A 27122-nucleotide genomic window follows, 5' to 3' on the forward strand; every position below is an offset into this window, starting at 1 on the left:
ATAAAATAAAATAAAATAAAATAAAATAAAATAAAATAAAATAAAATAAAATAAAATAAAATAGAATAAAATAAAATAAAGAAATGAAATGAAATGAAATGAAATAAAATAAAATGAAACGAAATGAAATGAAATGAAACGAAATGAAATGAAATGAAATGAAATGAAATGAAATGAATTGAAATGAAATAAAATAAATTAAAGCAAATTAAAATAAAATATATATGAGGCATTCTTCGTCAACTGAAGCCATTACTATTGGTTCAGGAAAAAAAAAACAGTTATATTCTCGAAAATTCGGTATGTTGGACACAGTTTTTAAAAAATTATTGAATTCGCTCGAAGCTTCTTACTCAGGGGTTGTTGGGGTCGCTGATTATTAATATGACCAAGAATTATTAAAATTCCAAATGACGGATCCAATAGGGGGGAATCAAAAAAAAAAAAAGGTGTTGAATTCGCCATATTGGATAAGCGATTTTGAAAAAACCGACCTATTTAACGGCCCCTGTAACAACATCAAGACGCTCACCATAAGCCACCGTCAGAAGCTAGGTGAATATTTCGCTCAGCAATGACTGGGAGACAGGTGGTAACAACTCATGTTGCCTTGAATTTCATAAGAGCTAGGTAGTTTTTTGCTTTCATTGAGCAGATGGGACTGCCGATAACATGTGGGATTCCTGGCACAAACGCCTAACTGTGATTCGCACAGGAGACCATCTCATTTTCCCTTACTCCCTTGAAGAATATGAGACGGTGGGACATTTCTTGTGCGTCTGCCCCTGGTTGCAGTTTTTTTGCGAAAAAAAAGTTATTTTTTTGCAATTCTAAAGTTTCTCTTTGTTGAGCAGTAATATCGTAGATAGATAGACAGATATTTCAATTGGGGTGTGCACATCGACCTTAAGATCTATTGTGCTCACCACACATCATAACACCTCGTTCACTCCTACAATCTCCAGAAAGTCGAGAAGATCTTTTGAAGGCAGGGGCAGACTTTTATTTCGTCGTCGCGCCACCGCCTCACACTCAAGAAGCTGGTGTAGTGATGTGTCCTTGGCCGAGTCGCAGAAGCGACAAAGGTCATTTGACCAGATTCCTAGCTTGTGCAAATGCCCTCTTAGCCTGCAGTGTACCGTGAGGATGCGCGCTACGATCCTCAGTTTCCTCTTAGACAGGTTAAAAAGAAGCCTGTATCTCTACTCCAATTATCTTTTGGCTTGATGAATTTCTTTGCAAATTCTGTTCTTATTACTCACTTCCTACTGGCAATAATGGTTCGGGACCTAAGGGAGTTTAGGTTTCTGCTTGTCAAGCTAATCCGTCCTCCACCTCATTTAACTCTACTCCCCTGTGATCTGGTTCTCAATGTAGCTGAATGAACTAAAGATTTGGCCTCAAAGGAGAGAAACATCTTGAGTGCCGCCTGACTGTCGTTAAGAATTAAGGTTCTCTCATTATGGTAATTTCTACGTAAGCAGATAGATTGTGAATACCTCCGCTTCAAAAATGCTGGAGAATTTTTACATAGGTACAAATAATTTTATATGGAGGCAATACACGCTCAATCCGATGCTTTCCGTGGTTTTGAGCCACCTTTGTACCACTGCATTGCTTGGGTGTGCATGTCTCTCCAAAATAGAGTACTGCAGGCTGCTTTGCTGAAGAACTCTATATTGAATTTCTCTGTACATTTTTCCATGTCTCTTTTATTTTAGATTTACACATTAATGCATAAAAAATAAAGAAGACTTAAACTGTTTTGTATGTAAATCGAAAATTTGAACGAAAATTTCACTTTTTTGCATTATTAACGATTCGTTAAGATTTTTTTATATTTATTTTAAATAAACTTCACAGCTGAATTTTTCACTTTGACCATAGTTAGCTATTGTTGCAGTTTTTGTGCTAAAGCGTGTGTAAATTTTAATTAAAAAATTCACTTTCGACCATGAAGGCACCCAGCTAATCAATTAATCAATCAAAATAAAAGTTCTGCGAATTTTGCAGGCAATGACGACAGCGGCTGTGATTTACTTAGCTGAATAAACGGTGGGGCGAGCGAAGAACGCATTGAGTGTCTAAATAGTATCGGCGCAGAAAGAAATTTGGACGAGTACGCGAACAAACAGTGAACACTTCAACTGACCGAAAAACAAGCAATGAACCAGCTCCTACTAGCTATTCCAATCCAACAAAGCGTTTGCGGATGATGATGGCGGCGCATGCGCTACCAACACCGCGAATATGCGCACAAATACGCAGATGGAGAGCAACCGGAAAGTAGCTGTTAAATGCGCGACGAATTAAGATACACGGCTCGGACGCGAGTGATCCAGCGATTGGGGCTACAAGTGGCGCAAACAGCCACAACGGCGGTGTTGGTTTGCTTGTGTGTTTTTTTTTAACAGTAACAGCTGCCCGTTAGTTGCTCGCTATTATTCTTTTGTGTGGCTGGTTTATCAACTGACGACAACAACGCCGGCAGTAAGACTCGTTGATCTTCAACAGTGAAACAATTGTGCACGACCAATGTATGTAACGGGTGATTTTTTAAGAGCTTGATACCTTTTTTTTTAAAAAAAACGCATAAAATTTGCAAAATCTCATCGGTTCTTTATTTGAAACGTTAGATTGGTCCATGACATTTACTTTTTGAAGATAATTTCATTTAAATGTTGACCGCGGCTGCGTCTTAGGTGGTCCATTCGGAAAGTCCAATTTTGGGCAACTTTTTCGAGCATTTCGGCCGGAATAGCCCGAATTTCTTCGGAAATGTTGTCTTCCAAAGCTGGAATAGTTGCTGGCTTATTTCTGTAGACTTTAGACTTGACGTAGCCCCACAAAAAATAGTCTAAAGGCGTCAAATCGCATGATCTTGGTGGCCAACTTACCGGTCCATTTCTTGAGATGAATTGTTCTCCGAAGTTTTCCCTCAAAATGGCCATAGAATCGCGAGCTGTGTGGCATGTAGCGCCATCTTGTTGAAACCACATGTCAACCAAGTTCAGTTCTTCCATTTTTGGCAACAAAAAGTTTGTTAGCATCGAACGATAGCGATCGCCATTCACCGTAACGTTGCGTCCAACAGCATCTTTGAAAAAATACGGTCCAATGATTCCACCAGCGTACAAACCACACCAAACAGTGCATTTTTCGGGATGCATGGGCAGTTCTTGAACGGCTTCTGGTTGCTCTTCACTCCAAATGCGGCAATTTTGCTTATTTACGAAGCCATTCAACCAGAAATGAGCCTCATCGCTGAACAAAACGTAAAGCGCGAAACACATTTCGAACCGAACACTGATTTTGGTAATAAAATTCAATGATTTGCAAGCGTTGCTCGTTAGTAAGTCTATTCATGATGAAATGTCAAAGCATACTGAGCATCTTTCTCTTTGACACCATGTCTGAAATCCCACGTGATCTGTCAAATACTAATGCATGAAAATCCTAACCTCAAAAAAATCACCCGTTACTTGGCGGGAATGTTGATTTTGTATTGCATAGATTTTTCTGTTCGAATACAGATACTTTAACAGAGTTTACGGGGAACTATAACATTCGTTTGTTGGCTGGTGGAGCGAAAAAAATCAAGTGATTGCCAGCAACTTGTTTGTAGGGGATTTCGAAGATTAACATTTTGCGATAAATCGAATGCAAACAGTTAAGCATGTTGATAGTCGCTGTCAATAACAGCGGTTGGATGGTCACTCTGTTACCAGCTGCAATAATGTTGTTCACCATTTGTTGCAGCTCTTAAGACACCAAACGCAGCAGACATTCGCATACAAAATAATACCACTGTTTAACGGCTGTGGTGGTGGTTTCCTGCACCGATCTGTACACTGCTCTTAATGCCTTTTGCCCCACACAATAATGCTGTTAGTAGAGGTAAAACCAAGAGCGACGGTGATGATTTATTTGCCTTTGCTTCGTGCAACCACTATTGGATCTTATATTTTTATTTTGTATACTGCTTTTGATCACTCGCTTACTATACATATATATTTATTTAAATAGCGTTTTGTTGCTTCAGTTATCTGCTTAACTTTGGTTGGCTTGGTGAGCGCTACTTCCTTTTTGTTGCCTTATTTCGAATGCTACAGTTGTTGCTGTTGTTATCCTTTTGGCTTTTCAATGTACAAATAATATTGTTATTTACTTACATGTAGCATGCGCTTATCACCTGGCTATGCCCGCTTATGTATTTGCTATGTGCAATGCCGTCGCTGGCAGTCTCATTGAATAATACACCATTCAACTTTGTGATTTTTGTCTTCGTACATTCGAGGGGATATACTGAAAAATCATAAAGTCGCTAAACTGAAACGAAAGCAAAAACGCTGAAAGAGTCATGTGTGTATGCGTATGCTTATAATTTTGTTTGCACTTACTGCCATATTCCACAACGAGTTCGTCGCTTAAGTCTTTTGTTGTGAAAAAGTGTGGAAAGTGTTTAGTTTTATCAATGTTATTTTAATATCTATTTTTGGACCTATGAATACAAGCAAGAGGCATGGAATATTAGTGTACTCTGTACAGTCCACAAGAAGGAAGATCTCGCAGCACATGGGGACTACAGCGGTCAAAAACAGACTTGCTAATTCTGAGAAAGCAATCACCCAGATTGATTGAATAATAACCGCCTAAACCAAATCATGGGTCTATGTAGTTGTTAGTAAATACAATGCAAACGCAAAAAAATATGTGTTAGCAGAAATACTGTTTTTGTTGCGAGTATACAAATTTTTCTACTGGCACAGATATAAAATAGGCCAATCGCATTGATGACCAATTTTTTAATATTTCTGTTGTCAAGTCTTGCTTTAAATTTGTATACACACTTATGTATATTTACTGAAATTAATCAAACAATTTCACTTAAAAGTCTACATAATTTATTAGGAAAAAAATTCTTCAAATACATATATACCGCGTCATTAAAATGGCCCAGATAAGGCCGCAGAATAATTTTTGGTATTAAGAAATTTCAGTGTCATATCCCAAGCGATTAAAGTTGCGAAAGACTGCAAGTTCAGCTTTTATTGTTCTTTTTATTGAGATACTTCTGGCTAATTTTATTGAAATTTTGATGTTGAAGCCAAGTAAAGAATCTATATTACATACATATATACATATAAAAAAAATTTTATATTAAAGAAAAGTTTATATGAAATATGTTGTGCTTGGGAGAAGGTCACACTAGAAATGAATATAAAGAGAGGACTTAGGGTACAGGTCGTTGCAGTGAACAGTTTTCGCTTCTTAGGTGATCCCTTCAGTCAACAAGGTGTCAAAAAAGGCCTACTTGGAAATTTTATTTTCTCGAATTTTGGCCGCACTTTTAGAATTCGGTCGCACTGTGCACCTGTAGGAAAATTGCAATTTAAATAAATTGATAGTATAAAGTAAATATTGGAATAAGGCTGTCAAAAGAAAGAAGTTTAAGTAGGCTTACAGCCAAAAATACTTTTGTGGCAGGTTGCCACCTGTTTGAAAATTTTAATTGAATTTAATTGACAAGAAAAATTATATATTGTAATATGAGTATCAAAATAAAGTGGTTTAGGAAAGTTTACTGCCGAAAAAAATTCTTGAGAATATTTTCCAAATGCTAGAAAAATTATATTCAATTAAATTGGCAAAATACATGAAATATTACAATTCGGTTATTGGACAGTGGTTTAAGGAAGTTTACTGTTGAAAATATGTTCGAAGCGGATTGGCACCTCTTTGAAAAATTTAGTTCAGTTAAATTCAAGAGAAAGGGTAGATATTGATTTAGTTCGCCTTTGAAGAAAGTGCGCGATATGCAGACTCCAGATATAAGACTACGAATTAAATTCCCATCAGAAAGCGATACTTAAACTAAATTCTAAGTACCTTCGGAAATATATTAACTAACACCCATATTTGTTTGAAAATCTCCCTTCGTAAGGCGCTTTAAATTTATTAAATTTTTTGAATGAGGTCACAAGAGTTTGGGGGGAATAATAGCACAAAAGACACTTTTAAGGCGCATTGAAGCACGCCGGGTCTTTTCTAGTATACAATAAAAAAAAAACGTCGAAGGAAAATGCAAAATATTTGTATATATTTAAGACTCGCGAATTTGTGATACAGAAGCAGCATTCAGACGAAAGTGGACAATGTGTTTTAGGTCCAATCCGTTTTCGATGACAAATATCCAGTTTGCCTTAGGCCAGCTTTTGTTGTATAAATTCCACTGAAGGCTTCAGTGAAAATATATAACATGAATTTTTGTTACGACGCAGGTAGAATAAATGCTTCTTATTGTATTTTTTTTAACAGAAAGCAGTCTTTGACTAGCACTCGTTTCAAGCGGACTGGTCTCTCTGTCGTTTGTGTTTTCAGTTCTGCCTTTGGCAACTCGGAGTTAACTTTAGTATCAAGTGCGCATTCGAAATTTATTTAATTTGCATACAGTAATACATATATTAGTTTCCTTTTGTAAAGGTTTTAGAAACTAAGCGTACAACCAAATTTATTCTTAGTGTATTGCCATGGCCCCAGGGCCTCCCCTTATCGGGGCTAATCGGTACGCTCCGCTAGCCGATAGTACCACGATAAAAAAAGAAACCTAAAGACAAAAAGAAGAAGACAGCAGTAAACGCTAAATTCGACCTTTTTCCTGAACTTCCAACAATTAAAAAAATAAATCCCAAGTTTGTAGTTTTGGAGTCATTAGACAATAACAAGCCTTTAAGCCACTATTCGTGTTTCGCAGTCCAATAATACCAAATATTACCAAAATACAAATTACAAATATTATTATTATTAATAATATTATATACCAAATATTTTAAGCAGAGAGTGCCAGCAGCGTTTTTCTAGGACAGTTCCTGATGAGAAACACTATGACCAACGTCCCATAAAAAAAAATAATAAAAACAAAATCAATCAAATGCCAAGTCATTTTCGCATCTGCCCACTAAATAGTTTTAGCTCACTTTCTGTTGTTTATTTGTAGCTTCATAGCCATAAGCACATACCTGTCAAAGCACTTGCGCTTATCCAACGCCCGCATTGAAGACTATTACACGTTTTATGATTAATGACTATGTGATGAGCTCATTTTGAATGCATATGAGACTGCTACATAGTAAACACCCTACAAAAAAATATGCGACTTAAATCTAAATAAAGTATTCCAAGATTAACCTCAATGGAACACAATTGGGCATTACTTAGTCGGAACTAGTCACATACGGGCATCATTGGAGATCAATTAGGAAACAATTAGTACCTTCATAGGACATACTCGCCCAATGGCGACCAGCTATTTCCATAAAAAGAGTCCAAAAGTGGTAAGAGTTGCATATAGCTTTGAAATTAATACCGAAATGATGCCGAATTTGTTACATTTCTTGCAGGGTAAGTTCGGATAAATAGTATGTGTGTGTTAAAAAGTGTATAAGTTGATTGATATGTCTGAGTGCATTTCACGGCACCAAAATTCGATACGAAATTATAATGCTGTTGGAATTTCTGTCAGAGCGAGCTACATATGTATTGAGTTAGTTCAGATAGAGCAAAAATCATATTTTATTATTAGCAGGCCTGTACGTAAATAAATACATATTTTTTATGCTAATGTTAGATTTCCATTAGGCATTAAATGGCACAAATTTAAATGAAAAAGTTGGACATTAAGAAATACCTGTGCCATGTTAAGAAAAAATGTTGTTGTATTCGTTTCCGCATGGCATCTTTGGAATGTCGCCCATTTTTCGTAATTTTTAAGCCTAATGAGAATTCGGCATTACCATTAACAGAATGAGATCAATCGCTTTAATCACTTGGCCTCATAAATATGTACTCTTTTTTCATCGCGCTTGAATCAAACTAACCTGGAATGTAGCTAATTTAAAAACTTTCCAAGATGTAACTTTTTTAAAACCATTTCCATGCTAAAAGACATATGTATGCACATAAGGGTGGTCAAACAAGAATTTCAGTCGAATGTTTAGTCGTTTTGCCCCCTAGGATTGTTCTATACCGAAAAAAATACATCACTGTTATTTTAATATGAAATAAAAAAATATTTATAGGATCCTTAAAGCGCTCAAAAGTTTCCATGTATTTTATATGGTGAAAAATAATTTTTCGTAGAGGCAGAATGCCTGAAGATCTGTATTTTTAAATCAGAAAACTAAGCTTCTCTGCAAGAGACTTCCAGTAATTCCCAATTGTTTATTTAGCCATTTTTTAATACCAACTATTTTCTATAGGTCCCAAAAATCGCAAAAAATGCAATGGGGGTCCATAAAAATCGATAGTATTAAAAAGGTGTTAAAACGAACAATAGGCTATTATTTTTGGGAGTCTCTGGAAGAGTTAAAGAGTTTTCGGATCTAAAAATATGGATTTTCAAGAATTCTATACCTTTTTCACGCAATATTTTTTCCCATATTGAGCATCCGTCCTCTAAGTATTTTTTGATGTCAAAATAAAAAAAAACAGGGATATATTTCTTCGATATAGGCCAATCCTTGGGGTGAGAGTATCAATTCACAAACGGAATTTACCTTTTTCACATGCATTTTCGGACCACACTAATGCAAATGTACATGCTGAATAAGAGTAAATTACCGTGAATCTTTTTGCCATCTTTGTATATGTACGTCAACGCTACTACCGCAATTCATCAGTGCTTAATTGCTAACCTTAGCTTGATTTGGAGATATATGAATATGAATTTATGAATATATATGTACTTTAGACCGATCCACCTTACAAGCAAACAAAAAAAAGGTCGATATGTAGCTGAATGTAAATTATTTGTGTAAGGCAATTTCGACACATTTTTTTTTTTTGCCGAACCTGGGGGTCCCTTCATATATTTTTGTTGACACCTCAATTCGCCAAAAAAAATTGTATTTTTCTAATGGAATTATCAAATTACTACCTAAGCAAAAGTCGGCCGAATAAATTAATGTCGTATGTCACATTTGGCGACTTTTGGAAAATCGTGACCGGAGTTTGGAAATAAATTCCTCAAAAAAGCGATGTTACTAGTTCACTAATTTCTTAAATTATTTTGTTTTTATGGTTTATTATTTTTAAATTATATTTGAGTTTAAGAAAGATTTTGTTTGTAGAATTTTGTCGTATGTTACATGTAGCTAAATTTTTTTTATTATTTTTTAAAAGGCTTCTAACAATATATTTTATATTATGTGCATTATCTAAAATGATGCAGAACTACTTTTAAAGAAAAATGCTAATATTGCAGATTAGCAACGTCGGGCATAGAAGGGTTAAGGACGAAATTTGACATTATATCTCGGAAACTAAAGGAGATATCCGAAAACGGATAACGCCGCTTAAAAGATCTTGATTAATTTAAGATAACTGCATTATTAACTCAATTTGGCTCAATATTCACGTATGACATTTATTTATCCGGGTAACGATGTACTGTAAATACGGGTAACTGATATCAATGCGCTTTGAAAAAAATTGGCGGTTCGGGACAAAAACATCGATTTATCATACTTTAAGATCTTACGGTAAATGCCGAAGGTATGATAAAAAAGTGTAAAAAGGCAAGCTTCGCGCGGCCAAAAAATACTTAATTTTTTTTTCGAAATTGCCTTGTGAAAATAATTTAGACTCAGGGGTGTACGGCGATCTTTTTTTTCTAGTTTGGTCTAATGCACAAATGTATATACAGTATATTGTACTCATGCAAATATATAGGTAAGTACATAAGGCTGATAGACGGCGAACTGCACTGGTCGGTTGACTAGCTGACTGGCTGACGTAGCTGCTTTGAATAGCTTAAGTCAAACTGACTTGACAAACTGCAGTATAAGCTACATACATACATACCATATACATGTGTTTCTAAATGTGATCATCAGTGTTCGTCCATAGCTGGAATTAGTAATAAAAATGCCTCAAACGTGCATTATTAAACTGGTTGAACTATTTTTGTAAAATTTTATATATATATATGAAGCTAAATCAGGCGCGCTAATTTACAAACCTACAGTCTGCATACATATGGAGATAGTTGAAAAGTAAACAAAAAAGTTTTAGTTCTGCATAAGAATTTCTGTAAGGCATGCAAAGGAATTAAATCACATAGATGTGGCATAACTCATAAACTTAATTAAAAATCATAACGAAGAAATGCGAAATGCAAATGAAAGCAACTGCAACGGCAACTATAACAATATCTGACAGCAAGCAGACAGTAGCTTAGACATTCAAACATAATATTTTAATGCAATAAGAAAAGAGGGAAACGGCAAAGGCAGCGGAAGAGAGAGAGAGGGAGAGGGAGGGAAGAAGCTTAGTGTTTGACTGTGACTTGAGTGCATTTGCAACTAAGCCATCATATTTGATATATGTCAGAACATTTGGAATTTTTGTGCTTCCCTGTTACTCGTCGTGTACTTACTTAGATCGGCAGTGCCTGGATATTATAATACTAAAAACATAATTTTCTAGAGCTTTTTTTGCTTTAACTTGAATAATTTTATTGGAGTACTAGCAGACCCGGCGAACTTCGTCCCGCCCAAAATTTTTATATATTTTATTGAAACTTTTTGGTCCAACATTTTCACCATTTTCATTGGCACATTAGTCTGCTAAGATTAAGGTTTGGTGGTCATTTGCCGCCTTAAATAACATAAGGAAAGTGTTATATCCGTTCTTGAAATTCTCCAGTTGTGCGGCATTTCATAGCACGGTTATTCCAAGAGCGAAATAAATTTTTTCCTCTTCGCTCCCTGGCGGCAACAATGACCCGGTTCTATAGTGAATGTCCTAGAAGCTTTAGAGTATAGTAGGTGGCAATTTCAAAATGGGTGCGAATCATTGTTCTACAGAAATGCAATATACATATACTTATTTCAGACGAAATACCTTAAAAGTTTGAATGCATAATAATATTGGAAAATCACGGCCGATAGCATCGCAGGAGCATTCGATATACTCAATGGTGCAACAGGTCGATTTAATCTGACCTTCACGGCCCCTTTTCTCACTTGGCTATTTTTAGTAATAGCTCGACTTCAGCACCACTTGGCAGCACGTTTTTGCAATAGTATTGCATACATATTTAAAACATTAGCCAAATCGGATCATAAATAAGATTTTTAGTAATAACTCAACTACAGCGCCAACTATCGGATTAAATTGTGAAACTAAACCATCCAGAGATCCACTCAAATACACAAAAAGTTTCGTTAAAATCCGTACAACCATTTAGGAGGAGATCACTCACAAACACACCTACAGAAGAATAAAAAAATTCATTCAAAGATAGCTAAAGGTCGGTACGTTTGTAGGCCTTACACCCCTTTTCAAATAGCCCAAATTTTCTCCATGAGTATGGGCTTGATTTCAACTATATACATATCTCCATACGAAGTTCCAGTACTGTACCATGAATACTTTCAGAAATATGCAGTATAAAAATTCGATTTATATGGGAAGTGCCACGCCCCCCTTCCCAAGAGATGCCCTCTTTCTTCATGAGTATGCGATTGATTTCGTATATCTCCATACCAAGTTCCAGAACTCTACCATGAACACTTCCAAAACAGGCAGTATGAAAAATTCGGTTTGTATGGAAGATGCCACGCCCCCTTTTCCAGTAGTTCCAATTTTTCTCCAAGAGTATGCGATTTATTTCGTACATCTCCATATAAAACTCTAGAACGCTACCAAAAAATTTCCAGAGATAAGCAGTATGAAAAATTCGGTTTGTATGGGAGATGTCACACCCCTTTTTACAATGGCTAAAATTTTTCTCCAAGGGTATGCGATTGGTTTCGTATATCTCCATACCAATTTCCAAAACTCTACCATGGACACTTTCAGAGATATGTAGCATGAGAAATTCGGTTTGTATGGGAAGTGCCACGCCCCGTTTACATATAGATTTTTTTTCAGCCTAAACCCATCCTTGGGACACGTGCGGCAGGTGGCAGTTTCAAAAAAATCGGTTCAGCCGCTCTCGAGCCTTGCGAAAACTAACAAACGGCTTTCTAAATATATATTAGTTGAGATATATTATATATTATAATTATATTTTGACAGTATCCGTTGTTTCTGATTGGCGCAAAAAAAATCTTGCCTAGTGACGAATTCGCCCCTTGATATGGTCGTTACTTAAAGCTATTTATATTCGAAATTGCATGAAAATTGGAAAACAGGAATCTATAAGCTTATCCAGGCAAAAAGCTTCCTACGTACCGAATTTTAAGTAAATCGGACCATAAATTCGATTTCTCGGACAAAATGGATCATATATCCTAATATATGCTTAAAAGCTACATACGTACAGAATTTTAAGCAAATCGGACCATAAATACGATTTTTTGGAATAGATCGGTCCCTGGTCCACTTCTCGGAAAAAATGTATCACATATGCTAATACATGCTAAAAAGCTACTTACGTACTAAATTTTAAGCAAATCGGACTATAATAAGATTTTTTGGAATAGACGGTCCACATACCCGAAAAAAGTAAATTTTTTTTAGCCTAAAACATGGTGGTTACCGAAAGCTATTTGTGTACAAAATTTTATGAAAATCGGACCAGCCGTTCGCGAGATTACCTGTTACAAAAAAAAAGGGACTTCTCTTTATATAATTAGGATAGATTTCCGAATGTCTGTATATAAGCTTAAGCTGGAGTACATATAAAACTAATTGTCGACTGTTTTATTTAATAAATTTCCTACACTATATAAAATAAGTTCATAGGAAGTCAGTTTTATATTACTAACGTTTGGTAAAGTGCAAAAAAGTCTACCATTCACTTTAATGGGTGAGCTAGAGTTTTACACCGCCATGGAACTAATTATCTTCTTCTTCTTGTGATGGCGATGTAATCGATTAGGCGATTTTGAAAGAGTCCAATGAAGTATGCGAGTAGTTTTTCTACTATGCCAACTAACGCCAATTGTAAATGTCAAGTGCAGCCAAGTCCTTCTCCGTCTAGTTTTCCCAACGCAGAAAATACCTTCCTCTTCGTTTGCTACCAGCATCATGATCCGCGTTATATATGTATCTGTCTGGAGCGTTTTTGTGCATTCGTATGCCATGACCAAAGCCGCTGTATATGAATCGACTGCACTGTGCCTATATCTATATTTAGCTCTTTGTTCCATCTTATGTGGTATTCACCATCGCATTTTCCTCTAGAACGCTTCAATTCCCTCCTCAACAAGTGTGACTCATAGAGTGTGATTTTTGTACGACGAGCTAGGACTTTATGTCTCAATGGCCTACTCCGTCCAAAGGGCTATTTAAAAAGGCGGTGAATTTTTGAATTGCTTGCACAGTAATTATAAATTCAACATCCATAAATCCATAAGTTAATAAACGCATAATCTTCCGAGTTAGCCCTCTGCTTCTATTTTATCCCGAACTAAAAAAAATTGCTGTAAATTTCAAGGCTGACATTGTTATTTATGTTATTTGTTTTCCAACTCATACCTGTCAACAGCGACGTGGGTGTCGAGAAGCTTTTTCTCGGACTATTTGTCTGATGGCAGAAGATATTTTGTATTGTCCTCGTTCAGCGCCAACATACAATTTCGAGAAGCCAAAGCAGACGTATCGCTTTATCTTTTTATAAGAAAATTTTTTAAGCCAGAAGTATACCAGAATATTTGGTTTTACCTTTTTTTTTGTTTTTTTTTTTCTCGGAACAGAAATCAACTTGGGTCCCAACGAGCGATAGAACGAGTACATCTAACTATTCGGCTACCACGACCGATATATCGCATCCTATTTAAACTGGTCGTCGTTAGTTTTTTATTTGAATAAATGTTCAAATTACTTAAGAAAAGCACTTGGCTTTTGGAACTCGGAATCCGCGCAAACAAGTCCTTGACACGTATTCGCCACGTACACGACATTTATCATCAAAAAGCTCTATGAATGAAATGTTCTAAAGTAACCCATGGAAAGTCAGTTGACGGCTTAAAAACCATAAAAAAAAAATAAGATGAAATCAGCAAATGTTAAGCACACAAACGAGTTCTTAAGGAGATACTTAAGTGTTGATTATATGATCGCGTAACAAATTGTTTTGTCATTTTATGAGAGTACAGCAAAGAGTTCCGCAAAACACAATGATAAATTAAAATTGCGTGAAAAAGGAACGATAGAGACTCATGGAATCATTTTAGTGCAGCACAGGAGTTAAAGGGTTGCTTGTGGACTCTCACGTTCTCATGTTGGTGTGTGTGTGTATGGAATATGTAAATTTGACATCTTTAAAAAGGAAACACACGTTTTCAATGATAAATGCGTTCAACAATGGTCCGACGGGTAAGTAGTTTGGCTGTTGAACCTTTATATAGTGTCTATCATAATTATAAGACACTCAAAGATTGACAAGTTTTGACTATATATTTTATTTTTTTTTAACTGAATTATATGTTTAAAAAAATATAGTTTATTCTCTGACAAAAACCATATAAATCTAAATTTAAATTTTTGAGCAATATTTAAAAAAAATTAACAATCTTTCATAAAAATTTACTTCGATTTTTTAGTAATATTTTGAGTACGCAGTTTTATAGCCTATTCAATTTTACTACAACAAAGTGCAATTTTTACTGTTGATTTTTAGCATTTTTTTATTGTTGACGATGTCAGTTATTTGCCTCCAGTTTTAAGTATGTTCGACCATTTTTAACAAAACGTTCAACAAAAAAAAATTTCCAAAAATCAATGGTAAGTGTTAGCCGCTTAAAAAATTGCACTTTACTGTACTAAAATTGACTTGGATATCCTTTTGTGGGCTACAAAACTGAATACTCCAAATATAAACAAAAAAAAAATAAAAAAGCTCGAAATTTAATATTGCAGAAAGATTGAAACTTGGCAACCGGTTTTTGTTAAAGAATAAGCTACGAGTAAAAAAAATAATTAGATTTAAAAAGTAATAAAATAAATAGTCAAACCTTCACAATACGTGAGTGTCATATAGTTCTGGTAAGCACTATTTGCGCCTTCCTTCGCTGGATGTCCTCCGTGCGGAATTAGAAATCCTGTGCGTCATTAATCGACTATGTGTTGATGCATACGAATTTATACAAATTGTATTTCAAGCACTTTGTTGCACAATTGGAATAACAACAACAATAACAGAGCACATTCACAACATCACTGAAGGGAACCAACCATAAGTTTATGCAAAATATCTTAAAAGAAAACAGTGAGATAATTTGGTTGTAAGGATTTTTTTTTGTCATTGCCACTAAACATTTGTTGAGTTCATTAATTTTTTATGGTTCTGACTTTTTAACTGATTGAGGATTCATAATTACGTACTTATATTTGATAATTTTTGCAGCTTCATGGGATCGTCCAATCATGCAGTGTGCGAATGAAGCATAACTTAGAGCGGGAGCCAACGTAAGCCCTATAGTATCTAGTCTCTCTTACATCAAGGCTGCTGGGTGACGCTAACGGATGTTTACCTGCCTGCCTCTGCCAGTTACCATGGTAAGGGGTTATGATGTGTCCGACAAAATCCCGCGTACGGACCGGCGTTAAAACTTGTCTAACATAGGATCTTTGGTAGCTGGTTCGGTCGGGATGGAGTCTTTATGGCCCGTACCTACCAAGAAAGCTGTCGCGCCTAGCAACAGCAGTAGCAAATGCCTTGAAAACTGCAAGAGAATTGTCGCTTCACGGTCAAGCGGTCGATAGCTTTATAGTGTCAGCCATCAACATTTAGCATAGCCACGAGTAAACTTCTTGAAGGCAGCTCTTATGCTGTTACTAGTTAGGATGATACTGACATCCGCAAGCCCTAAACTACCATAAGCCTTCCACTGGTGCCAAGTCGTACGTATTGACGATACTGACTTCCGAGAGCCCTACACGACTTTAAGCGCTCTACTAAAACCAAGTCGTCCGGTAGTAGAATTTTGTTAATTCCAATGGTTCAGGGACTAAAAAGGAAGTCAGGACGAATCGGGTTTTGACAGATGCTCAAGAGAAACAGTAATAGGCATACGATATGAAGTATCGTCAAGCCATTATCGGACTCAGAAGAGGCTGCGTGGAAAGTCCTGTCCTACTTTTTCAACTTCATTGGCGCTGACATCCAAAAGCAGTGGCCAGCAAACACTACGAAAAGGAATTGAATGGGGGTAGAAACCCAAATCCAAGAAGTGCCGTAAGTGAACCAGGAGATAGATATTTTTGAGTAAGTTAATGCCGAGGGGCTGAGAAGGAAGTGAAAGGCATGATCTCATAGCCTATCTACCCATTCGTCTGTCCTTATGCATGCGGAAACCAATAAAATTTAAATACTAGTAAAAATATTTCATCGAAAACTAGCCAGCATTTACTAACTTAAGTTGATTTTAATAAAAATTATGCAGTCAATTCAAGAGCAATTTTTCTTTTCATACCACCAGCGCAGACTCATAAATTTTATCTTCTCTGTTACACAGACTTGCCTTATTCATCCAATGATGAATTGCTGGAAAATCGCATGCACCGCAAAGAAGTATAACAAAAAGCAAAAAATAAACAAAAACATACCACATTAATAGGTTGCATGCAGCAACCCCGCCCAATGCGCACCTGTAAGTAACTTCGTTTACAAATCGCTGCCTTGTAACATGCAATCGTCGCTGCAGCCATCACTATTGCTGTGGAGCATTGTCATTGCTGTTGTTGCTGGTTTTAGTGCTGCGTACCAAATTGAATTATTCATGCGATTGTACGACAATCAATTGAAATTGAAATAAATGCGCACAGCAACGAACGCCAAACCGCGATCCGCAAGGTATTTATTTGTACTGTTGCCGCTGCTGCATTTGTTGCACGCATGCCAGTAAGTGTTGTTGTTTCTACATTAATAGCCCCTCTCTCTCTGCAATAGTTGTTGTTGACATGTGCGCACTGACAATAAAATGTTTTTCCATTTTCCACTTGCAACAAACACAACCAGTTGTTTCCCAGCTAACAAATGAACTTTCGTTTTACCGGCGCTCAAACGAGTATCTGCATTTCATTTTATGTGTGTTTTCCACTCAGCAATAAAATTATATATGAAACTTAATCATAGTTAGGGATTTGAAGGATACAAATTACTAATTATACTATTCTTAGGATAATTTTCCGGAATTAGTTACCATAAATTCCCAAAAACTTTTTCAGAAAAAGTCAAGAACGGAATTGGTTTGTTTGGGGCATATTCGGGTCGACAAGTTTGGATATGCAGTTCGTTCTTTCAAACTGTGACCAATTTTTCGTTGCAAAAGTTTTGATGTTTCTCAATTTCAATTAAAACAATAACTTAAAAACAAGTAATTTTTAGCAAAAAAACCGACTTCAATTCTCATATAAAAAAAAATATATATATCTCATGACCCAATGATCGGATTATCGAAATCGGTTGACGTGGTCCAAAGTTATGCGGTAACATACATAAAAAAATAAAAAATAAAAATCAAAAAATAATGCGGTATATTGTTCTAAGGACACAAGCATTCTCGGCGAAGAAGATTGGATAGTATTATATAGCGTTCAAATTGGTCCAAATTAGCTTGTTAAATGAAAAAGAGCTTTTCGTAAAACGCAATCGTTCCCATTGAACACTTGGAGTTAATTTAGGCGATTTTGTTGATTTCGAACAAAACAAATTCCAAAAAAAATTTTCAAAATCAAGTTTTTGCATTTCATTTTGTTTTGTGCGTATGTCTGATTCATAATATTAACACATACGGATTACTTACACTGAGGGAAAAGAATATTAAAATAAAATAGAAACGCTATTGATCTTCATTAAAAATGTCAACGAAAGTACTGTATACTGTATTAAATGACCGCATTCATTCTGAAAAAGCATTCGTGAAGTGAATAATCAATATAAAAACAAAAAAAAAAGAAATTAATTTGCATGTTGCCTGCAGTGGAATTCGAACCCTGGATATCAACAAATTGTGGCTAACATCTTTACGCACTCAGCTACAGCTAACGTACATACTCAAATTTAAAACGAGTTGGTTCGGTTCTCTTTCATATGTGTATTTTTTAAATTTAGCACGTTTTTTTTAATTCTAAATTTTTTTCCCCTCAGTGTAGACCTTTTACCGACAGTACTAGTTCAAGCTCAACACCCTACCAATGCTGCCAACTGTCTAGTTTTACACGGCAGTGTCAATTTATTCACATGAAATTGGCGGTAAGGCTGATTATTTTCTAAATACCAACGTTTTTAAACGATAACCAATTATAAAGTATTCATTTTTACTATGCATTATTTCCCTCAGTGTAGAGACTTCAAAATGTTTACTTCGTTTGCATTATTTATATGAGTCTGCATACGAAGAGGTCTGAAGGGAAATATCTAATTATCTCCTTGGATATTTTTTGAGGGCAAACATAGTACCTACAACTTTGATATTTTTTTGATAATTTTTAATTTTAAATATTTTTGAAAATATACATTTTTTGAAAGTTGGCATGCCGAATGAAAGCTTTTGGCTCTTTCTGTTTGGCTGAAGCAGAAAGCTTTCTGATACAACTCGCTGCGCTGAACTCATTTTCAAACGAACTAAATGATTTAGCTAATTAAATTTTCCAACCACAATTTAATATATTTGAACGTAGTATTATTGCCCAGTTTTATAATCCTTCAAATGATTTCCCAAGGATTTTAAAATTAAAGCGTGTGCAATTCCGTAAATCTGAGTACCCCGCTCCGATGATAGCTGTTGACTCACCAATACACTCATCGACATTCGTTTCTTATATTTTCAAGTTATTTTTACGGATGAAGAAAAAACCAGGAAAAAACTAGTGCTCTGACTCTCCCTATAACAATATGTAACTAGTTCGCATTGCCGAAACAATAAATACATTCCCTCTGCCTACACACTTTTGTTGGAAGACATATTCGAAAAACGCACATAATTAAAATCAGTGAACCTATCAAAAGCGTCAGGATTTTATCCACAATTAAATATTTCCGCTTACGTACACATGTACGGTTATTTTGCTAACTGGGTTACACACCATTGGATTGCCACTACCGCTTCTTGTCGGCAGTGCTGCCAACAGCACGATTATGCAACCGTCTGCGAAATGGAGCAAAAGTGAAGACAAAAGAGGAAGTAGATACCAATGTGGCTATGATGAAATTGTGATTTAAGGCATCGTCGATCGATTTGACGGCGGTACTTTTATTGGTTTATGTTTACTACTGCTGGCAAGGCTAAAGCAACTCAACTCTGCTTGGAAATAAGTATAGAGGCGGGTGTAGCTTCTGAAATGCCAACATGCAATGCCGGAATTTATTCAGATTTGGTATCAATGTCAACATTTAGATGCAGTAGGAGTGGCAATAGCATTGACAATTGTCGTTTTGGCATTGATAATGGCACCAACAAAAACAATAACTAAAAATATTTCCTTTCCCTACCGTCTTTTTTTTGCAGTGTATTTAGTATGTATGTACACAAAGAAGACTAAATACTTTATCCTTATCATATCATATCATACACCTCGGCAGCTTTGGATAATAGCTGCTAAAATTGAAATCGAGTGTCCAGTACTAAATACTTCAGTAAAATGCTTCGCGAAAATTCCTGTCAGTATATCTATTCGTCCCCTAATCAGGACCATAACTGAAGAAAGTGAGAAACAGTTGCATTAACGGGAACAATTTCGCGACAGGAAAATAAAAATATGTTTATATGGCCGCTGCACAAAAGGTCGATATGTGACTCGGGCAAACAGAAAGAACCTAGGAACCAACCCATGTATTTAAAATTCAAACCACAAGCATATTTTAACTTTAATATGCTTTTGCTTTTAATTTTCCTCTAAAAAATTCTGCAGGTTCTCACTTATTTCCACAAATGTGCGCGCATGCGCAAACGCTCCAGTTATTCTAAGCTCGCACAATGTGCCTTTTTGCCAGAGTGCATAGGCGTTTTCTATGTCGTCCGGGCCCGGTTTGATTGTGCACGTCGCGCCCATCAGTCAACGGTTACGTGCAGCCAAAATGACACGCGCGTATGCGTGTCGCAACTTTTTGTCCATCTAAGGCGAGCCCTAACTTAGTTGGTGGAGATGGGCAGCTTTAAAACCTTTGGTGGCCTGCCAAATACTCTTGGCGCGAATTTATTTCAAATGCTTACAGCCTCTGCAGCAGCAAAGTTTTGCGATGCCATCAGTCAACGCCGTTGAACTCCTTGAATTGAATTGCGTGGCGCTGCGGATCTCAACTCCAACCAGCGCAAATACAATTTTGCATCTCTCTATGCGTAAGTACGTAAGTGTGTATGTGCTGAATGTAGAAAAAATATCTCGGAATGTGCGAAACCCATTGAACTGGGTTTGCTCTGAAATTTGATTTCTTTTTATTTGGCATATCTTTGAAGCCTGCCGCACAAAGTAACGCAGGGGTGTCGCTATAAAAAAATGTTTGTTGAAAACAATTCAACTCGCATAGCAATTATTCAAATGACTAACTTCTAAGCTGGTGGCATATAAGTCTTCCCAACTCAACAATCACATCGAAAAAGCAACAACAAGCCTTTGGGCCTTGGCAGAACAGAATGATAAATTATAGTTACTGATGAGTGAGCACAGATAAGAGTAAGTCAGATAAGCAGATATTTTTCATCGAAATTTTTAATCCCGCCAAAAATATTTATTGATTTAAGGAATTAACTCATTACATAGACAGTCAGACGGCCCTTAGGGCCCTACTTTCATATACATAAAACAAATTTGATTGCCGCGGTGGACTGAAAGGAGCCTATAATAAGGCTAGCTGCGGCTGAAATCGCCCACCTGTATTAGGTCGCAGGACACAAGGGTGTGGAAGGTAATGAGAGAGATGACGAGCTGGCCAAGAAGGGCGTCGTCTTAGACACCTCAATTGCGATTGATATAGCAATTCCTCTTTGGGAATTCTAAAGATGAAAAGAACTCAGAAATCCAGACTTGCAAAGGTTATATGTGGTCAATATGTAATTACATATATGATAATGTACTTACTGATTTCCTACTACTAACAAGAAGGGCACCCTCGAGAATTCTGGTAGGTTTGCTAACATGATATTATTTTCTAACACCACATGCGTTAGGTCTTAGAGATGATAAAAGTTGTATGGAGTATAATTAGCACGAGGAAACCGAGAAGCGTAAAATTTGGGAGTACCCAGCCTTAAGCAGGTAAACAATCGCGTTATTCGGTAAGGTACAGCTGCAGAGCCTATGTACAGTCAGAAATTAACAAAGAACCCACGTGTACATTAAAACTCGCTAAAGGAACGACAATGTGCTTGACCATTGTGTGAAAGCACGGATTCATGGAGCGTAAATATATCTGGAAATGCTATTCGACTCTGTGAGTCTTAACCTAAACCAACATAACCAGGTTAACCTAAACTAACTGACTAAACACATTTGTTGGCTTACGTTTTTACCGAGGCAAAGGTTAATGAAAATGGTGATGGCTATGATAATGGTAGTGGTAATTGTAATGATTGTAATAGTTGTAATGATAATGTTAAGGGTAATTTGTAGTGGTAATGCTAAAACAATCATAACGTTTATGGGGTCTAATAGTAATGGTAATGGTAATGCCAGTGGTAATGATAGCGATAATTGTAATGGTAATGGTAGGGGTAGTGGAAATGGTATGATATAGGTAATGGTAATGATTGTGTTAATGGTACTGGTAATGGTAATGGTAATGATAATGATAAAGGTAATAGTAATAACGGTGTTAGTCGTAATGGCAATGGTATTGTCTATATAGTAATGGTATCAGTATTGGCAATATGTATCGTAATGATTATGGCTATTGTAATGGTAATGCATTCAAACTATTTGTCAAGTTTATTGTAAAAAATTTACATACATATTAAAGTTAGAAAATATTATAAAAAGTACCAAGTAACTATTTGGCATTTTCTTATTGTTTCGACTTTTTGTTCGGGTCAAATGTTTCTCTTCAAATAACAGCGATCAACAATAGCCAACATATTGCAACAGTATTACTTCTTCTTTGGACTTGAGTGCAGTTATAATGGGCTGAACTACTTCGACATTTTATCGAGAATAATACATTCGCTACGCTATTTTCCCATCGATGACAATTTCCAACTGCTGCCACTGCAATTGCCACTACAACTGACAACATGCTGACAGATATTTAGATGTATAAGTGTAATTTACGCATGCCGTTGTGACATTATGCTGCTTGCCATTTATTAATCTAATGCCAACGCTGACAGATGAGTTATTGACAGGCGCTATGAAGAATTGTCTAGCAGGCAGTTAATCGGCTGGCTAGAAATATGAACCATTCATTTGGACAAGTAGAAGACAATGCTTTCATTTTGCTGCACAACCGAAGCTTACACTTAAATGCGTGCGAAGAACTTTGGCAAATACATACATATGTATGTATCTAGGAGCGTGGTATACATATACGCGAAAGTTAAAGCAAGATATATAAAAGACAAAAAATTAGCAGCACCTGGAACGCGTTGCTACGGTGAGATGCGGCAAACTTAATACATACGAGGTACCTCAAACACCTTAAGATCAAATTAGGAAACGAAATCTAATAAAGAATTTGCATTGTTTTCCAGACAGTTCGCTGCAGTGGTTGCATTATTGAATTGTTGCGTTGCACGTTTCCTGTGAAATGAAGCGACGCGGCTTTCTTGTGGCGCGCAAGGCAATTATATCGCATGGCTTTGATCTTTTTGCGGAGTGTGCAACAGAGATACTACTACATAGAAAAAAAAGCAGAAAGCTAGTCAGTATTCATGCCACAAATACTAGCATCAGAGTCACAAACGCGAAGTGGACAGGCTGCGCTTTGGAAGTAGCCAGGACGATGCGTTAAAATATGCAACCCAAACCTCGTGAACTTCTTTGCTGGATGAGTAAATATTTTTTACTAGCTATTTGTTGTTGTTGTGGTTAAGTTATGCTGCTATGAATTGCCGCCGATCAAATACTTTCGTGAGCCGACCAAGGTGAGCATCGTCCAGCAGTAGCCGACCAGAAGAAAAGATGTATACAGGTTGAAAGATGAAAAAGACGATGTACTGGAAATTGCATATATGTACATATTTACATTGTACATAGTTAAAACAGAAATAAATGACACAATTATATTGCAAGAAAATTTACAGTCTTGCCTTAGCGATTCCGGCCGAGTGCAATAAGTTGCGACAGTGATTTCTTTTCTATGCCACCAGACGCAAATTGGAAATGCCATGTGAAGCCAATTCCTTCTGCACCTCGCCTATTCAACGAAGAGAAGGCCTTTCTCTTCCTTCGTTGTATATTTCCCTTAGATGTAGGGTATCTGCCAACTATTTAACAGCATGTTGACAGTATCGTCTAAGCTCAAAGCCAAATGAGCAGCTTTACTCCTCCGTGAACGCCCAGGATAACCTTCCATGTTGGAGGACTCCTGAATACTACTAGCTGGATATTCAGCTAGGAAAGCTTTTTTTTCTAAATTCGTATCTTTCAATTGAGCGGTAACTGGAGAAAAGGTAAGAAGGGAGTTGCATATTTAGGAAAGAGATGCGGAGAGCTTGAAACGGAGGCTGGTTAATGCAAATACGAAGATGGAAATCCGGTTACAGGCCTTAAAAGTACATACACTTGAAATTTGGAATGAACATTTCTCAGCGCTTAAAATATCAGCATGATGGGGCACCACTTATTTTTTTCTTCGCACAAAACAAAGCCGCTTACGTACACCAACTTATTTTGTACGTATAACCAATAAACCAGCCAAATAAAATTCAGATGGAGATATTTTAAGGACCACCCTAGGCTGAGGTATCTAAAATCGGCCGTTAAGCAAACTTCGTTCTAATGAAAACAATCTCGAATATTGTAATCTCTATACACCTATTTAAATGTGTAAAAAGGGAATGACATTCCTGATAGATGACACAGCTTTGTTGGAAACTTTAACTGCTCCCATTCACACACTTTTCTATTGGTCTACTGATGTAAAACAATGCATACAGTTTCTAGCTTTCCAACAGTATGCCAACATTTTTTTAAATGGTTTACAAAACTAACCGCATACATGTGACGACTTCCAAATGGCGCCGGTGTCACTCAAGCCACTCACTCACTTACTGACCGCCAAGGATTCCCAAGAAATTACAACAGAGCACATACACACGAGTGCGAAAATTCTTGCCACGTGAAGGTGAAAATGAGAAAATAGTTAATTGTCAATTGGCGCCAACTGGCTCGATCTATGTCCGACAAACACATAAATAGATTTAACTGAGTGGGAACGAGTTGGCTTTGCTTGCGTCTGAATTGGTATCAAGATTTGTGAATCACTGTGCTTTGCTACACAAGCGTTCCACTGCCTTCAGAGTCTGACGTGACTGGGAGCTGTTTCACATTTAAGTGAAAGTGTGCTTGCTTAATTTGAAGCAATTAGGGTTTAAGTGTAATTAGTAGAATTTTTATTGAACACGCTATTAAACAACTGCAGTTTCTGCTTTGTAAACTTTGCTAAAAAGCCAACTCTAAACATTTTCTAGTACATTTAGGTCCGGTTATTAGTCTTCGCACTGAAAAATACTACATATATTAATATTCTGATTCGCTATCCTTGTTTTTGTAGCATGTGTAGTACAAATCGGTGCATCACTTCGATGTTATATTCCAGAAATTGTTTCAATAAGGCAGAATAGTTGGACAAAGGCAGTACTCTGAAATATAAACTGCTATGTATAACCCCTTTTCGATAAAAGAGTGGAGTCAAACAGCTTTCTTCTTTTCAAAAATCATATAAATAACACACGCGCACAAGATTTCTAACCCAAAGCCGACTATACTTTCTCGAAGTTTTTGATTTACTGAATCCGACTTTGAAGCCTGAATAACTTGAGCCCATTGCTAAGGCCGAGACAAAGCCATATGCGTAAAAGATACATCACGAATAAGAAGAAGAAGATGAATACGAAAATGAGGGCGCATACGAAGAAAACTGGATAAGAAGACGAATGCGAAGTCGAGTACGGAAATGAATGCAATGGTGACCATAAAAATGACTTAATATGAAGAAAAATACGAAAATAACGACCGAGATGAATACGAAGATAGATAAGTATCTAAATTTTTCGTTTCTGTTTCTGCATTCTTTTAAGGTAGTCACTTTTTTTTTTGCATTTTTTTGCTTGGGGTTTTATGAAATCCGCTGCTTTGCAGAGAGTTTTTATAGTATCCAAGTTGGTTAGAAAATGTTTCTGGCCAGGGGAATTTTTCGGACGATCAAATAGCTTTAAAAAAATTTTGTCATTAAACTTTAATAAAAAGAGTTACAAAAAATTTTTAAGCAAAAAACAAATCAAATTCAGTGCTCATCTAAAAATTTTGGCATACCGTTAATTTTTTCATTATCCAATAATCGGAACTAAACCCAATTAGGCTGGGATCGCCCTTACGGCACAACCCTTCCAATAAAAAATAAAAATCAAAATAATTATATTAACGGGTTGACAGTGTCCAAGGTTATTCGGTAACAAACATAAAAACATATTCCGATGAATTGATAAGCTTCCTCTTTTTTTGAAGTCGGTTAAAAATATTTTAAATAAAATAACAAAAAAAAATCCAAAGCAGTAGTCTCAAAGATTTATTAGTCCATTAGGCAATCGTAAAAGCCATGTTTCAGACTATGTTGTCGTATTTAGGACCAGGCAGAACAGTGGCAGAGGAAGTGGTCGATGTTATTTACCTCTTCCTCCTGGTAGCTGTAACTGCGGTAGAACAGTGTTCATTGATGAAACCACCCTTTGAGGAGTTCATTCATGGCCCAGCTGTTATCTTCATGTTCAATAAAAACAGATCTCAACCATAGTTTTCTTGCCACCATTTGGTGCTGAATTGATCGACAATAGATTCACTTAAACCTTCATCCTTGAATTGCTACATTCGAAGTGGTATTGCTGTACTGTAGATCTTAAAGAAGAGAGCTTTAGGAGCTTTGCTGAATGTGGAAGGAAAGACCCTGGTGGTAAGCACTTTTTCCATTTTGAAAACTTTGTATTTTTATTTATAAAATATAAATAGTCACCGTATATATAATCAATCAGTGTAGTAAGTAATGAATATTTATTATCACTTTGCCCTCGTTACTAATCCTTTATAATGACTTAAGGATTGGAAAAGTTTTAGACTTTTTTTTTTGCCAATATGTCAATTATGTGCAACGTTGGCCGCAAATAAAGCATTACGACACTAATAGCCGACACAGATTGCTTGTTCTCTGCCTGCGGAAATATTTCGAACCACTCATAAATTAAGCCATTTGTTGTAACTGCGGCTGTAGTAGTCAAAAAAGCAATGGGCAAGCTATTGTGCAGCAGGGAAAAATCATAATTAATGCTCCATGGAGGAGAGAAAACCAACATACTGCATTTTTTCCAAAGCCTCCGCCGTAGCTAGCTGCTGCAAGCATATGCGCATGTCTGTAGGCGCGCTAATGCAATAAAAATGTCGCAAACGCATAACTTAGTATTTATTGGAGAGCAGCAGGCACAAAAGCCAATGAAAGCACAGCGTCTATGCTCAGGTTGAAAGTAACCGCAAGGGATAAAAAAAATGTTTTGCAAATTCTTAGATAACCACGAGGCGTGAAAAAATGGAATATGCATCAGCTAAGGCAGCCACATGACTCACGCGCTGCAACAAAAATAAATGCTATCTCTGCAAATAAGCACGTAATTTATTCGTTTAGTCGTGCCATATCAGCAACATTATCATCAACAACAGCAACACTTTAGCAGCAGTGATTAAAGGTGGTTAACCGCAAATTTAAGGCGGCAAAAAATTCAAAATGCGCGACTGAACTGCGCATGCTGCCACATTTTTTTTTACTTGTGACTTTTTTGTGTGCTTTGTTTTTCTTGCATAGTATATGCGTTGCCTTTGCGGGTTAACTGCGGTTTTGCTGCTTTTTTATAGTCAAATATCAATTACTTATGTTCAGTGTTGCCAGAAGTCGGGATTTATTTTCAAAGATGTAGTCAAAATCTTTGTTTAAGCGACTTACGTCCGCTTAAAACGCAACGCTGTGCTACATT

The sequence above is a fragment of the Rhagoletis pomonella genome, unplaced genomic scaffold (genome assembly GCF_013731165.1).
Source record: "Rhagoletis pomonella isolate Grant_MI unplaced genomic scaffold, Rhpom_1.0 Rhpom_scaffold_00005, whole genome shotgun sequence".
In the NCBI taxonomy this organism is placed as follows: Eukaryota; Metazoa; Arthropoda; class Insecta; order Diptera; family Tephritidae; genus Rhagoletis; species Rhagoletis pomonella.